This window comes from Anser brachyrhynchus (genome assembly GCF_964034855.1).
Source record: "Anser brachyrhynchus genome assembly, chromosome: 4".
Taxonomy (NCBI): domain Eukaryota; kingdom Metazoa; phylum Chordata; class Aves; order Anseriformes; family Anatidae; genus Anser; species Anser brachyrhynchus.
The window spans coordinates 46,067,517-46,085,017 of record NC_137698.1 but is presented as its reverse complement, the minus strand read 5'-3'; the positions used below and the strand labels follow the sequence as shown (position 1 = coordinate 46,085,017).

The 17,501-nt window shown below is 37.2% G+C and overlaps 1 long non-coding RNA gene across 1 annotated transcript; it reads left to right on the top strand.

Annotated features, from left to right (window-relative positions):
- The first annotated feature begins 304 nt into the window (after positions 1-304).
- On the top strand, positions 305-17,353 carry LOC308194991. Its single transcript, XR_013951122.1, has 7 exons — positions 305-589; positions 1,085-1,134; positions 8,811-8,915; positions 9,900-9,998; positions 10,198-10,289; positions 13,708-13,810; positions 17,214-17,353. It is a non-coding gene; the product is annotated as an uncharacterized lncRNA (long non-coding RNA).
- The last annotated feature ends 148 nt before the right edge of the window (positions 17,354-17,501 follow it).

Here is a 17,501-nt window from a genome sequence, read left to right as displayed (position 1 = left end):
CACCCCCAGCCTGCTCGCTGGCAGGACAGAGCGAGAAGCCGAAAAGTCCTTGGCCTGGTGTAAGCACTGCTCTGCAACAATTAAAACATCAGCATGTTATCAGCGCTCTTCTCATCCTAATCCAAAACATAGCACCCTACCAGCTACTAGGAGGAAAATTAACTCTGTCCTAACTGGAACCAGGACACTCATGTGCTTGATTTTTTTTTTTTCTGATGGAGATGGCTACTCCTTTGTCATTACTACATGGCTGCTGCTTTTTTCTAATTGCTACTGATTAAAGTATTCAACCCCTACGGCCAGTTAATATATTTTTCTTTTGTTTTGCTTTGTTGTATTATAATCACACAGTGGGGGAAATAGGGATATATGCAGAAATATACATCTCTACTCAGTTTTGAAGCAGGATATCACAGCTTTGTGATATCTTGCTAGTGTGTGAGGGGCTGCTTCCTCCTGGACAGGTTGTGGGCTGTGGTGAGAGGCACTGCTCAACAAGGCCAGGAGCCACAGCCCTGCAGAACACAGGAATCCCACTTCTCAAGGTTTTCAGAGTCTCAGCAAGAACTTGAGGTCCCGCCTCTTACAGGTGAGATGCTACAGTCATTCAGCACACTGTTGTGTATCTGGTATCTGGTTCTTGCACAAGGCAGGAACCAGATACCAGATAGCCAGTCCCAATGGTGATCTTCTCACTTGAAGCATGGCTGTTAATAAATATTTAGAGTCGATCATATGTAAGCATTGAACAGTTGCCCTGTTTTATTCCTGCCCCCCACTTCTATACACAGATTGAGAATGGAAATAATATGGAAAAGGCTGGGAAGTCAACTATGGCAATTATTTTCAACATTTGTGTTGCATTTCACTGGCCACTGTGGAGTCCTCAGTTTTGCTGTATTTATCGTATTTGCTTTCATGGAACATTGACAGAAAACAGCTAGTTAGTAGTTCTTGTTGTTCTATAGCTGAGAGATTTTTTGGTCATGACCTCTGAAGACTTATAGCCTTAGTGCTCTCCTGAGACACCAGGACTTCTAAGATCCAAGGAAGTCATATTATGTGGCTTTTTCCCTTTTTCTAGAAGCATCTAAAAAAAACTGGAGGCTGCTGTGGTATATGAAGAATTGACAGGTATGTAAAAGCACCCTGTCTCGATTTCCTAAGTCTGCTTTGTTCATGGAACTGCATACTTTATAGTTTGACTTTTACACTCTGTTGTAATGATTCTTTCCATCTGAGTGCATCATACTATAGAGAGCTAATTGACTTTGACTTCTTTGCTTCTGTTCCCAGTGGGATAATGCCAGTTGTAATTCTTTTATTGATTGTTTAGAGCAATTAGCAGAAAACAAATTTCTCCAAAGAACAGATAATTTGGTTTTGTTGCTCTCTACCATTAAAGCTAAACAATTTGTTATCTGAAAAAAAATAATAATAATAGGAAACACATTCCGTCTGTTTATTAGCTGAAGAGAGACAGGTTACCTCATCATTAATGTCATCGGTAATTAGCGCTCTTGTGCTGCCACCATCTGCACCAGTGGCTGGCAATCTGTCAGCAGCTTCAAATGCCAGGGCTGATTGTGTTTATCTGTGCCAAACAATGGGCAGACCGTGTGTGATCCTGAAATTTGTAAACAGTAGTTGGCTAATGTAATTTAACTAGGCAGTTTTGTTATACGTCTGACTGCTGCTCTGGGAAGGACATGAGACTTTAAACCTCCAGGGCAATTCCCAGTCATTGGGTCACCAGCACTAGGCCCAGAATGTCATTCCCAATTAATCAGGTTTCTGATGGTCACAACTGGTTTTTGTTTCCATCTGGGACGAGGTCTGGAAAGGCCTTGTGGTCAGGGTGGTGGGGCCTGCCCTCACATTCCATCAGCATCACCGGCCTCCACGATCACCAGCTGATAAACCCTGACATGTCTCATGGAGGTCTCATGGAGGCCTCTTAGTTGTTCTGTAGTAGGTAGCTTCTCATTCCACCCCAGACTGGATTTTATTTTACACTGGCAGAAGCTTCTTTAAAGAACAATCAAACAAACAGAAAAGTAATGAAAAAAGAAGTAGTGCTCTAGTATTTAAGCAATAATGTTATTCTTTTACTGGCTTTTTGCTCTGCTGTTCTTGATTAAAACAACAACAACAACAACAACAACCATCATGTTTGAGTTTAATTTTGTTGTTTTATTTTGAGCAGAAAAAGATCTGAAAATTCTGACTATCTAATAAAATAGCTTAGGAGTGTCAGAGGCTCTTGAGGTCATACATACAGGGATTTGAAAACTTGTGTGAGAATACATTTGTAAAGGTGGAGAGCTGATTGCCATGGTTAAATTTGCATCATAGTTACTATAAACTAACTGATTGCACATGTAAGTAGTTAGTGATTTACTTGCTTACTAATTTTTCATTGGTACCTTCCTGTTCTTTGCATTCAGTCATGTGAATAATGTGTACAAGTAAAGGTGGAAATTAAGTGCTTTCTTTGGCACATGCTTTTGAAGCCTTCCTTAAGATGTATTCAGGTATCCTAATAATGGAATATTAGGATTAGTGAGTGTGAACAGTGCTTATCGCTAATTCCTGGGCATTTTCCTCTTTGGGGCTACTGGAGAAGAAAACTATTAAAGATGTTAAGTCCCGTTGGTATTGTAGAAAAGACGATTTCATAACTGCATAGTAATGTAAAATTTCCAAGGGACTGCTAGATGTTTGCCTTTGGTGCATGAATCCTAAGCATGAATCAGGGAATAATCTCTTTCTGATGAGAGAAAATGCAGCTGCCACTGAAAACTTTGAATCTCAGTCTAGGTTGAGAGGAATCATGAATTTCAGGGAGCCCATTATACTGTATTGCTAAAGATATATTATTGATTATTGATATTTATTTACAAATAGTAGTTTGCATATATGACTGATCCAATGCACCTTGAATTGAAATATTTATTTGGGTTTCAATAGGTTATTAAGTAAATGTATTGCATACAGATTTTTACAGAATTTGCTGCCTTCAGGTACCACAAGAAGCAGTCCCTCATAAGGACTGTAAACTAAAGATGGAATAAATATGTCATGAAAAGGTGTTTAATATCCAATAAGAATACTCTTGTAGGCTATAAGAATCTTTTGTTTTCCCATTTAATTTTGTGTCATTTTAGTTATTTCTTTATGTGGTGTGCCCTTTTACATATTATAGAATATAATTTTGACGATGTATGTATTTGTTTAACCAGAGGTAGAGGCAGATCAATAGAGAACAGTCATTTTAGCTTTCAGATTAGACGAGTAAAAAAAAGGTTTTAATAGCAGTGTAGAGATGTTCTAGACTTTAATCATAACTCCTCAGCAACTTTTTTTACATGTAAATCAGAAAACCATCAGAATAAATAAATGTAGACACTTAAATTAAATATGATGTCAATACTGTAAATCCAACATCAATTTACTGTATCACTGAGCTCTTTAAAATGATAGCATTCCTTGGCTTCATTTAGCATTATATTCATTTAGTATTTAGTATATTGGCTTCACTTAGTATTAACTAATTCCAGGTGAGTTACCTCAGACAACAAAACCCACTCTTTGTAGACATCCACCACTCAGGGCATGAGGTAACAATTCTCCAGGGATATGTGTAGGTGTGAGAACATTTTGTTATGGCACGATAACTAACATTCCTTTATTCCTCTTTAGTTTACACTCTTTTATATATCAATTTTTGTTAAATTCTGCATTTGGCTAATGTACACACGTCTTAGTACCCCATTTAATGAACATAATATGTCCACCAGGTAGTTTATGAGGCTCTCAGACATAGTGATATATATTAATATGTAATACTGCAAAGCTAATAAATTCTATTTAGCCCAAGAGGACAGAAAGTACTTTCCAGATGCAGGGCTGGAGCCTTCTGCTCGAGATCACTGAAATTGTTGGGAAGACTTATGCTGACCTCCTTAAATGTTAAAATAGGGAAGACAAAAACTCTCTGGAGATCAAACTGGGGGGTAGAGGTTATAGGTCTCCATTACCAGTACAAAATCTTCTTGGAGACAAAGGTTCAGTCACAAGTTGCCTAATAGCTCTTCTGAGGTACTTCTGTGTGACTCTCGGCATATCAATATGATTTAGCTGATTTCAGGTATCGAAACTGTTTTTACTTGAACTAAAGAGGAAAGCTTAGAGCTGCCATTATCACCACAAGGGATGGGAGTCATGAGCAGGTGGCTACAGTCATCTCAGATACTCACAAGTATCCTGCCCAGGCCGTGATGGCCAGTTATGCTACCGGCAGAATTGAAGATGATGGGAAATGAGCAGTCCCTTCGGACTTTACTCTCTGTTGTCATCTTTATATTATCAGTACTATAATGCCACTGTTAGGGAAAGATCAGGAAGACAGGGAGTTTAAATTAGAGGGGAGGCAAGATTGGGGTGGAGGGGAAGCACATGGAGAAACGTAACACTTCTGAATTTTCAGATAATTTAGTTTGTATTTCATCACCCTCCTCCTTTGCCCTGTGGATGTTTCATACAGTACAGCCAGAGTCAAGAGGAATGTAAAGCTGTAATTTTGGTGAAGTATTGTAGTGATGTGAACACACCCCCAAGAGTCTTTGAAGAGTATTTGAATTTTTCTTTAGCAAACAAAGCAGGATGGGCAATCTCCTGTCTTTGTGAATGTGAATGGACAAGCACATGCTCAGAATCATCACACTACCAGATGTTAAGAGGGATATCTGTAGACTGCAGGTTTACTTGCCAGGTTGCAAGGTATAGAACAGTTGGGAATCATTTATTTGACTAATTCTGGATGTGTTCCCTCACCATTATAAATCCTAAGCATCCTGCATTATTTCAGAACTACCAACTCCATATTTTGTAGCTTCTTTTCTTTACCCCAGCTTCTCCCCTGCTCTTCACAGCTTTTCTTTATTCTGTGTTGTTTTTGCATACATTTTCAGATTTATTGTATTAACAGTCAGGTTTTGAGATTGTTTTGAGTTGTACTGGCACTGACATTTTCAGTTGGTAAAGCTGTCCAGAGCACTTCAATATAACTCTCTTCTGGCAGTGCTGTGAGCAGTGCGTCAGCAGTGGGTATCAAATGTGAGCTACTGCAGGTCAGATTTCATGGTGCCTGCTGGTATTTATGGGGATGGAAAAATTAAAATGGATTTGCCCAGTATATTGCAGCAAATGCAAATAAAGGGCTCTTGAATATGAATCCCTCATCCATCATAACTGCTGAGTGCAGAGCATAGATGGGACAAAGCCAAACCTATGTATCAGACCTAAGTGATAAAATAAGGAAAAGTGAGGGTTAGTAAGAGTGATCATTGACAGAAATCCACTGAAGTCAGTAGATGTGTATTTGCTTACTGATGCAATCCCATAGCAAGCTTATATTTCATCTTTGACCACAGAATGTGAAGCTTAACTCTCTGAAGCTTCACTTTCTTTCTCTCCTTTTTATTACAATGCATCTCATGTTGAAGAGGGAACACACCAAAGACGAAAATGTCTAGAAATAACATACTAAAATTTCTTTCAGCAGTTTTTCTGCTAAGAAAGGTTGGTCGACAGGGACATTAGATGCATCCCATTGTTTCTGTCACCAATATTGACACCTGAGCTGAGAAAATTAACATATATTTTGTATGTGTATATATATATTTACTTGTCTCCAAATGTTTGGATCATGGCAAACAAATCCATTTCGGGTATAAGTCACACTTTATTAAAAGTAGTCAAACCTAAAATATGCTTCTTTGATGCTAATAAGAGCTGTTGCCAGAATAAACTTCCCTGCAGTCCTGATGGACCTGAATTAGCAACAAACAGACAGTCACTGTATTAACATCTGTGGTACAACTAAGAACTGCTTCATATTTTTGCGTATATTGTTACTTCAGATAATTAAATTTTAGATCATTACAATCACTTCTCATTGATAAAAAGGATTCTTTATTTTGGCATACATCCTCTGATATAGACTGAGTTTTGAACACCAACTTGTGGTGTACAGTTTTGCAAGTGCAGGTCTTGAAAGATTTCACAAAATTCTTTGCACAAATGTGTGTGCTTACTTTTGAATGTTTGATTTAAAGACTTCTTTTTTTTTTTGGATTTAAAGACTTTTATGGATTATTTCCTATTCTGAATCTAAGCTTTGAGAATGCTTTTTTGGGAGTTTTAATCTGATATAGGAAAAGAGGATAACTTTTTCAATCTGGATGCATAGACTACATACGCAAACAGGAACGGAAATTGCCTAGAGAGCTTTCATGCTTCAAGTACATTGTGTGATTATTTTTATATTCAGCCATGAACACATTCTGTGGTAATATTCCACTTTTATTTTACAGGATCAAATGAAGACTGAGACATTAAAAGCAGGGTGTAAAAGAAATGAAAAAATGTCAGTAAGAGCAGCTGATGAAAACCTTATTAAAAAGTTATGCATGTCAGGCTGTGTTCCTTCTGTAATGTATATGTTTGTAATAACAGCTCTGAATTCTTCAGGGACCTATAAGTAATAAAGAAAATTGGTCAAGCAAAAAAAAAGAAGTTATTGGAAACTTGAGTATTGCTGGGTCCCATAGAACACAAACTACATCTGCATAAAATAAACCTGTGCCCTGCTGATAGCTTTTATTTTGTTCCCCTTGTATATATAATTTTGTTTGCTCAAGTTGACCTTACTTCAATAAATGTTTTATGATTTTACGGGGAGAATGGTGTCCCCAGTTTCTGTAAGTAGTTTATAACAAATGTAAAACTGGACAGGACAGGCAGTGTCACCAAGGAGAAGGTTACCCTCTCACCTACAATGGAATTTCTGGTGTTAATATATTTGTCCCATTTGAGGAATAGGATAACTAAGGTAAAGAAGGCAGAATGGTCCAAGCATTGCAAATATTCCTGGGAGCAAGCCACAATGTGGAATCAAATTAGAAGACTCCACCACAAAGAGTCAGGCTCTTAAAAAAAAAAGAAAAAAAAAAAAGGGAAACCAATGATGAATTGCAGTGAAGGGGAAACTAGTTACTTGCCTAGAAAGACAGAAACTGAAAGAGTCAGGAATAGAGTCCAAAGTTAGAAAGGAAACAAAACCTATGGACTTTGAGCAAAAGTTGCACAAAAGCTGTCCCCTTTAATATGCCCGATTACCTAAAATTATGTTTGAAACTCTTAGATTAACATGAATTTCCTTCTGTAAACAGAAGGAAAAACCTTTGTGCTCAGCAAAGCTTTGAGATGGGACAAGCAAGTCTTACCAAGAAAGACTTCGGCTCTTTCCTGGTTTCTTTCTTGGTTCTGCTCTGTCAGAAAAAGGTTGTTGATCTTAGTGGGCTGTCTTGAGTAAACCTCATGATAGCAAACTGTTAGAAATTATGAAGCTAGAGAAGTGAAAGAACGTGAAAAGTTCAATATTTCCTTGTCTTTGAGAATATGGAATGGAAGGAAGGAAGGAAGGAAGGAAGGAAGAGGTGATTAAGATTACAAAGATGATGGCTTGTTGGAGGAAGTAGCATTCATTCCCCTAGATTGCCATGGTGAATGCAATGCCTATCAGATGCTTGTAAATGTGGTCTTGAACTGCTGTACTGGACTTCAGCCATAGACTTGAAGCAAATACAGTTTTGAAAATGTGGTGCTATGGGATCTGTCTGCACAGAACTCACTCTGCAATAAGTAGTCATTATGGGACATACTCTGGGGGAAGAGCATGACTTATGTATGCAATAATCTTTCCTCTTCTGTCCTATGGATAAATCTTCAGACTGGCCAGCCAGCTCAGAATCAACGAAGGTGCTGGGTTGCTGCTGGAGAGATGATTTTATACATGTGTATTCAAAGTTCATTTCAGTCCTGCCATCATCAAGACCAGCTGTTTGTTTCTTAACCCATAAAAGTAATTGTCTAATATTAGACCTCAGAATTAATACATATAACCCTTTTAAAACATAAACAGGTTTTACAGAAAATGATACATTAGCAAATCAGGATGATTTTTAATTTAGTGCATTTCTTATATTAACTATAAGCTTGAAATGGATAACATTCAAATTCAACTATTAGCTTCCTATGCATCACTACATTTGGAACAGGCTGGGGAGGTGAATTAAATTTTAAGTTGATCATGGAAGAAGTGAGAAAGGGCTGTTCTTATATGGAACTCATCTCACCTCCCATTAGCCATCTGAAGGTGGCTAACACAGGCAAATTAACCAGGATCATCTTATGGTTACTTGAGAGAGCAGGATGGCTCTATTCCATTTATCTTATGGTGTCAAAATCCTCCTTGCTCCTCACAGTATGAGCTGGAGCTCAAGTCTTTATACAGACTGTATAGTTCACTGTGACTTCCCAGGAAAGGCCAGAACTGCTTGTATGAGAGCTTTTCCTCAGGTTTGTTCAAGTATCAGGTCAAAAACTACAGACTGTTTGGCCTCAGGCTGAACAGCAACATTTATACAACTGGTGCCAACTTCATGGTACTATTTGTTTTCTCTTTTATATAAAGACAAATGTCAAATGAACAATTCTATTCTTTACCGTGACTTGAGCAATAGTCTGTGTAGTTTAAATTAAAGTTGAAGTGCCTTCTCCTGTTTTTTAATTATTAGGTTGACAGATGACAAAGGATAAATGTTAAAGTTGGTAAATACTGTGCAGGGGAAAAAGTAGCCACATTCCTGATAACTTCACAGTTGACTTTCAGAGTATACAACCACTTAAGTGACTGTGAATATTGCCAGCTGCATCTCCAAACAACTGAGCTGCTTTATTTTCAGTTGTAGCTGTGGAAAAATGTGCAAACTTATTTCCATTTGATCATGTCCTTGAAAAAAGTCTCCCAGGAAACACCAAAGACCATTACCATTGAAAGCAGAAACACGGTAAGTTGCTCCAACTGAAAACATATTGGTTTAAATATGCTGTATGCTGGCATCATTATTTGAACACAGGTTTTATTGCACAATGGCTGATAGCAATGATTCAATGATACATCTTCCTGCTAACCTTGTCACTCTTCTAGACAGCAATACTTTAAATGGGCACAGTATGTCACATTTTATGGCTAGGAGAATGCCCAAGACACTAAGTCAATCTCTTTCAATTTGGCGTCTCACATCAGTGAACTAAGTACTGATTTAGCTGCTGCCACAGACTCCATTGCACACATCATCTGAAGATATGATGTACTAGAGATCATGCTGGGGTGGTACATCAAAATGGTGGGAACTGTTTCTTTTCAGTAGAGTGGGCACAATGGACAAGTAGAGCACACCTCACACAATAACATTAATTGGTTTGTCCGTAAAGGACAAGAATAAATAAGAGCCATTAAGTTTCATCTGTGTGTGGTATCAGGGTACATGCCACGGTTCTGAACTGTGAAAATTAAGTCTTTTTTAATTTATTTATTCTACTTCTCCAAGGGGTAATCTGCTCTAGCATCACACTAACTACTTTAAATCTTGCACAAAACCCTATAATATATCAAAGATTAGGATCACAGCTGGCTTGCAGCCAGTGAGGCAAGAAATTCAGATTAAAGAGCATACAACATAGAGGTTTAGTCTACATTCCCTTAACAACTGTATAGTATGCAGAAACATGCGAACGGTTGAGTTCAAAGGGCTGTTAACCTTATTATTGAGTACTAATACTATGATAAAGAAGTAATGCCACAAAAATTCAGAGTAAAATGGTACATTACTTTCTCCTGTTAGTGGAGTTTTAACCCGTTAAGCACAAAGGTGCTGGGAAGTGGGACTGGAGAACAGTTTAAATGGATAGCAGTCCAGGTACTGCAAAAGGTAAAACACACTTCAAAATACTATTTTTCACTATCTTTTTTTTTTTTTTTTTTTTTTTAGACAAACTGAGCATGAGTAACCTGAACCGCTTTCTTACAACCCATCACGAGGCACAGCATCAGTTGAACATAGAGTTTAATGTTTTCCACTGGACTAGTGGTAGGTGGTTGACTGGGCTTTCACATACCTGAACCACAGTTTTGGAATGAATACCTGAGTGCCTACTCTGGTATTAGCCTGTTTTGTATCTATAGCCCCTGTCAAATGTATCTCTTAATGTTTAATTCATTTTTAGTGTTTGTTGTTTTTTTGTTTGTTTTTCTGGAAACCATTTCAATCTGTGTTTCCTTTCACCCAGGATGGGAGAGGTTCCAAAATCTGTACCAAAAAAAGAAGAAACAAGAACCAAATTCGGTTGAAACGTAAGAGATGCAGTTTCACTGAAGTTAGGTATGAAACTTACTTTACCATTTATTTAGCCAATATATACCAGCTAAGGCTTAGCACAAAAGCATGCATAGCTGGATGATTGGGCAAAATTACCCATCCATGTTATCTATTCTCAGACCTAAAGTCCTATGAAAAACTATGCCTAATTTATGGCTGTTTCTTCTCCCCTTCTACTACTAATATTTCCACATAGTACTCTGTTTCTATTTCCATACCCAAATTCCTGCCTGTTTTCTACTGTCTTGATGTTATATTTCTCCTGTACTAGTTTATTCTATTTCCTTCTCTCCTGCCGTTTCCCTCTACCACACTTTCAGCAGACATTTCAGCCAGAGTGTTGAATGTTGTTTGTGTGTCTGGGGAGCAGAGGATGAAGAGCCTTAATTTAGTGGTGTCATATCTGAGATGTGCCAAGGCAGTCTGGGAAAATTAGTGATCTTAAGGTAAAATATGTAGTGGCACAAACACCGGAACTTTGGTGCTCTCTTCACCATCTCTGCATAATATCTACAATGTGTGCTGGTGTTTGGCTTACAATATTTTTGAAAGTTAAATCTTTGATTTTCATTTCCAAAAATTGTAAGGACTGGCAACATATTTAACATTTAAGATTTAAAAGTGGCCTCAAATGAATAAATGTGCTTTGACATATTTCTTTGTTCTTTTAAAGTAAATGAAACAATTAGTCCAAATGAAGCACTTCATCACTGGAACCCAGAGGAATTTCTTGGCTGCTGACAAATCATGAATAATAATAAAAGAAGAGAGTGCAGAAAGGAAGGAGGGGTCATTAGAGTAGATAATCTATGGGTGACGAACAAAAGCCAATTTCAAGGACTCTTGAACTTCTGCTGAAACGTTCAGTTTCTGTTTCAAAGTGTTCAGTAAGCCAAAAGTGTTCCAGTGGATTGTACGAGCTTCTGCAAAGTGCTTCATGCACTTATTTTATTTCTGTCTTAAATAACCAATTATCCTCCAGTTTTGTGTAAAACACTCAGTGCAGATCCTTATTTTCTGTTAGTAGAAAGCATTCTCACTTGTAAATGTAATTTGAATCAGATAAGGGCAAGCTGAGCTTTCTTTCTACTTTTCTGCTTTCTCACAAATCATGTTTTTCTTGTTTTGCAGTCCTCCTGACCATCTCCATCAAATTTTTCAGTTTGGTAACCTTTCTATCCTGCCTGACTGCAAATGTTTAGGGCTCTGTCATTGTTGCTGTAGGTCAAGCACACTTTATCTGTAGTTTTTCACTGAATAGAGCCTTCGTTCTTGGGGGTAGTGATGAGGCACTACAATAACATACAAACCATATATGTGTGTGTGTGTATTTTTATCATGATATCAGTATTGACATCATGTTCAAGACTTCAACAGGGGTGCACAAGAAAGTGTCATGGCTTGAGCAGGAGAAAGGAAGAAAGAGTGCGCACCATTCAGCAGTACTTTTGTTTGTCCTTATCTTATGAGTTGCTTTTGGTTTGCACAGATCAGGAAGAGTCTCAGCACAATGTTAACACTTGTCACTGATTTGTATTTAGGGGATGCTTGTGTGGGTGGGTAGCACAATGTACCAATTTGTAGACTCTGACTCTGCAACTGAAATGCCCAAATGGTTGCAAACCTACTAATAGAAATAGGTCAGACTATGTCAGGAAGTTCCAGTATTTCAAAGTTACAAGCATATCATTTTACTGTAGAGTTTCCTAAGGCTTTTTCTTTGCCTATTCCAAAATTATATGCCATAGTAATTCTGCATTAAGTTTCCTTTAGATCTGCTATTCCAGTCACCCATCAGAAGCTGCAGGCCAAAAACGCTACTTTTGTAACCATTGACTTAAGTATTTTGCAGAAGGAAAGAATCTAGTCCATTTTAACTAACTATAATATAGTGTTTGCAACTTCCCAGGTGTATAATCCTCATAGCCTTTTTCATAGAGTAAAGGAGATTAATTTTAGAAACAGTAGATTTTACAGATCCCAGGACATTTGCCCTAACTCTTATTTTGCTTTGAGTAAGTAGGATCTTTGGCTAACTTTTACTCGTGAGGAATTATATCACAGACATATTAACAGCTATACCCCAGTTGAAGTGTGTACCAATGGGAAGTATCTTCAAGCCCAATAAGCTTGCTATTATTTCCTGCCTGTGGTAAATGATACAAAAAAAAAAAAAAAAAAGATAATAAAAAGGTTGAGGTCAAACTGCAGCTGCATTCTCATTGAGAATTCAGATAGAAAATGCAATCTAATTATCCTTACAAAAATAACACCTAGAAAAGATATTTGAACAATACTGGCTATGAAAGAAAATTAAAAACAAACAAACAAAACAATCTCAGTAGCTTTAATAATATCTTATGTTTGCCTTTCCTTTTGATGAGCAGAAAGCAGGATGTTTTGTCAGAACCCGAGTCCCATTCTGGGAAGTCCATAAATCCATTTTTAATTTTATGCCGATGATCAAGTCTCATTTCTGGCACAGCCACATGAAGATTATTTTCCTGATGAGTGGGTGGAGACCTTGGATCTCAATGCCTGCAAAGAGCCATGAGGTATAATGTGTTCCCAGGGGCAGGGAAAGACTGTTGATTCTTGCCTTGTGGCTTTTAGTAGCCAGTCAGTTCTAGGGAGATGTAACTGGAGCCCATTTCAGTTAAGTCTCCCTGGATGTCCTCATTAGGAGTCCTCCAGAATTCAATAAGCTAAGTTCTTCTTGTTTTTAAGATAGTTTAGCTAGTGAGAGCTCAAGAAATCCTTGGCATTGTAAGTAACCAGGTGGTCTCATAATTAATTATAATTGAGTTGATCAGTATTTTTGAACAAAATTTTATGAACTGACAATAGACTTCCTTGTAAAGTATGACACCCCCCTCCTCTAATGCAATTGATTTTAAAAAGGTAAGGATATTCCTGCAATTCTTAAAGTTAAAAAAAAAAAAGATGTTTGCAGTTATTATATGTATTTTTTTCCTTTGTTCACGGTTTTCTCCTCTATAGACATCTAGCTAATTCTGAAAATTTATTTCCCCTGAGCAAAAATGGGAAAGCGATAAAACAGACAAAAAAAAAAAAAGTAGAAAGAAATGAAAATCTGTAAATGAAAGATTTCTTTTTAAATGCTAAAGCAAAAAGGTGAGAGACTTCAAAATAGGAAAAGAAAACCCCAAATCCAGTGAAGAACAACCAGGAGAAATAGTGTGGAAATTGTTAATGAAATTGCTTTCCAACTTTTCTACCATTTTGTCTCAGCAAACAGCAATACCAAATCGTCAACGTGGTTCTAAGATGATTATTTTAGTGTCTTTTTGACAATCCCATTTCAGCAATATGGAAGAGAGATCGCAATTTGTATTTAATTGTTAGATATGTATATTTTCCAATAAATAGAGAATCAACTATGTACTTTATTGTTTTTCAGCTTTCTCAGCAGGAAAGATTGGCCTCTACGTTGGAAGATGTCTGTAGTGTATGCATTTCAGAGCATTCCCACTTTCTTTGTATAAGCTCAGTGAAATAGATCAGTAAGTAACATGATTTTCACATAGAAGTCAAATTATATGTCTTCAGAAATAATTAAATATGTGAATTCATGGTTCAGTTTAAATAAACCTATGACAGTTACTAATCCAGAGTTAATAGAAGATTAACTCAACATTTATTAACATTTATATGCTAACAGATGACAATATTTCACATATGAACTAGGTATAGTTCAGCTCATGATTAAATGTTTGCCTGCTCTAATGTTTTAGCAGTAGAATGAAGAGTAGTTTTATGTTGAGCCAAATTAGAGTAGAAAAAGTGCACTGTGTTAAAAACAGTCTTGTTCAAACCTTCCTGTGTGGGAACACATTATTGAATGCAAGAGCCATCCTACTACCTTCTCAGTATCAGCAAAGATAAATGAAGTCAAATTATTTCATACAGTGCAGAATACTTTCCACCGCGTCTCTGGTATTATTAAAATTTAAAAGCCCCTTAGGACAATTTTAAGCCTGCCTATGTGCCATGAAAGAAATGCCTTAACAATATATGTATATACTTAGTTTCTATATGGTTAGATCCAATTAAATCAAATTAGCCTCTTTGCATTAATTAAAAAGAGAAGACCAGTTCAATTATTTGAGTGCTCAATCAGAATGACTGCCCTGAAATGGTAATTAAGATCAGAGCCTTTTGTTTTTCATGACGTCCTCTAAGTTATATACACTGTATCAGGTGTAGGAGTCCTACCTTAATTTGTGGCATTTTTCCTCCATCTCCACTGTTCATGCAGATTCACTACATCTGTAATGTTCCTCACAAGAACAGAAGGAAAGGAACAGTGCATAACAAGAAGGCAAAAAATAAAAAATAAAATTAATGCCCCGTACAGCATGATCTTCTTGTCATTACTTACATGGTTATAATTATGAAAAAAATTGTTGGGCTCTTCAGATACTAATCTGTTTAAACCTCTTGAAAAGTGCATGCTTCTATCAGCATTAATTACTTCCAGTGGGACTAAGCATTAGTAAAGGTAAGTCTTCACATCATTAGGGACTAATTATGACAAGTGCAAAGGAAAGAGAAGCAGAATGAAAATTATTATTGTTAATCCTGCCTTAATCATGCTATTTATTGTGTTCTGAGCATAACAACACACTTCTCTGTTCCTTGCTTTTAATATTACCTGTTAGTGTGGTAAAAATTTTCTAACTTAGAGGACTTTTTTCCTTTATCCATCCTTATTTTTTGTGTATACATAAATGCTACCAAATACGTTTGGTTTTGATGCTGCTTTCAGTGAAAAGCCACAGCTGTGAAGATCAGCTATGTAAAAAACAGTTTGCTCTCCTATTCAAGGAACATAGCCACTGCTAATTAGCCAGAGGTTGATTTTTCCATAGTGAGTTTACCTTGACAGAAACAGTCATACTGCATAGCGGCTATGCAGTAGTCAAGTAGAAATTACTGAAATGGTAAACTGTAAAACTTGGAAGTTTAATTTCTGTTTTTTCATGTTTGGTTTAGAAGAAACAATCTGACTCCCTTCTCCTAAAAAAAAAAATAAAGCAATAAGAACTGTATTTTAAATTCAAGAAAAAATAATCCATTCTCAAAAGGTAATAAGGACTGTATTTTAAATTCAAGAAAAAAAAATCCATTCTCTCATGCTAAGGGATTTCAAAAAACAATGTTATTTAGAAGGCATTTTTGTATCTTCTTATTGCTGTTAATATTGTGATTACTAATACTGTTAGTATTTAAAATATTAAAGAAATATGTACACTATGTACACAAGGTAGACTCTCCTATTTAGTGTCTTTTTGCGTGCTAAGGAGTAGTTTCTGAGTATTTATTTCCTCAGAAAACTGTGGATTTGTAGTTTTGTCTTGAGCATCCCTCCCAGTGTGCTTTTACGTTAGATTGTGTCAAAAACTTTGTTATGCAATGTAAATTTGCCTCTTCACCAGGCCAGTTGTGAATGAGGGAAAGTAATCAGGTTATCTTTTGGTCTTGATAAATCTTTGTTTTTCAGCTCACACTGCTGTAGGTGCCTATAAATTGATTGTAATAATTTTTCCAGATGGTCAAATTAGGTTGTCTATACTATGCTTTCCTGAGCTGTCTTCTCTCCTGCCTTCTTTTTAAATAATGTTTGATCTACTTTAGTTTTCTGTATCTTCACTGAGTGACCATGTGAAGAAAAGACTCTAGGCAGGACCAACAAGGGAAAAGTCTGAGCTCTGAGTCAGAATAGGGAAATAGGAAACACTGCCAAAAAGAATAAGAAAAAGAGCATGTTTTTAGTGAGGGACATCAGCGATTATTCTTTTATTGGAATCCTTTTTGTAATCAAGTGAAAAGCTTGTAATGTTCACATACCCATCTCTATAGGAATTCCTTGAATATTTTGTTTAGTGTGCAGAGGCATAGCTTCAGCTGGCCAATGGTAAGAGATCATCCTTGGTTTATTTTTCGCTGGGGACTTCCATGCCACACAGGCTTTTAGTTTGACCTTTACATTTTCTTCAGAGGACAAGAAGTTGAAGCCTGCAGGATAACCAGAAATACCCAACATGGCACAGCTGCTCTGGAGAAAACCTAAACCTCAGTTGAGCACAAGAAGTAGTAAACATCTGGGGATCATTTAAAACTGTAGCTGCTCACTCACTATGGAAGACATGAAAGAAGCAGTTAATGTTTCTTTTCTGGGTAGGGGATTGATCTTTATCACCACTTTCCCTAAACTGTATTAATAACAATCACCAGGGACAGGAGAAGTACGCATATTTTAAAAGGCAGCAATAGTTGCCCCAGGTCACAGAAGTGGAGGAGGAATTTGAACCTGAGTTTTACTCATTTTCTATCGAGAAGCAGGAAACTCTTTTGTTGGAAATAAGTTTTGTGTGAAATTTGACTGAAACTTCTAAGGATATGTACAAATAAATCAAGTTAACAACAACAAAAGGAAGGAAAAAAAGCCTTCCTGTAAGACCTCCAAAATAATTCTTTTTCAACTGTACCAAAAAGAACTGTAAATCAGACTTTTTTGTTTCACCAGAACTTTTAATTTTTGATTTAAAATGTAAACATATGAGAAGGTTGTTCTTGCTTCCTTAGAACATTTGGGCTGGTATTTTATTATATGAGGTTACTGAGGCTGTTTCTAAAGTGTGGAGCCAACAATCTCTATAACACCCTGTCCTCCAGCCACCCAACAAGCACAGCTTTGTTGGTGTGTAAACAAAATGGAAGAGGGAAGGAAAAGGGGTGGAAAGGGGATGGTCTTCTGCAAACAGACCTGGTGAGGTCACTTGAGTCTGATTTTAAATCTCACTGTGGGAGTGCTTTCTTGTACATCCTCAAAACCATCTGAAATGGGACTTTGGAGTCCTCACTCATGTCTGCTCTGAGTGATTCTAAATCTTGCTCTCTCAGTTCCCACTGACCAAAACAAGTGGAAAGGAATGGCAACCAGTTTCCTCAGAGCTGTCCCCTCGTTTGAAATCCTGCCAGTACCATGGAGCAAGCAAGCTCAGGAGTTGGCCCATCGTCTGCTCAGCAGTATCTTCCTTTTCTAAGAGGTAAGGGTTTCTAGATCATCAGTACCTCTCAGATGCTCGTGATGAGGGTGGATCAGCACAGGAAGGGGCTTCCCAGCCAGGCTTTAGAATTTCATCCCCTGGAGATCCTCAAAACTCAACAGGATGGTCTCTGAACAACCTG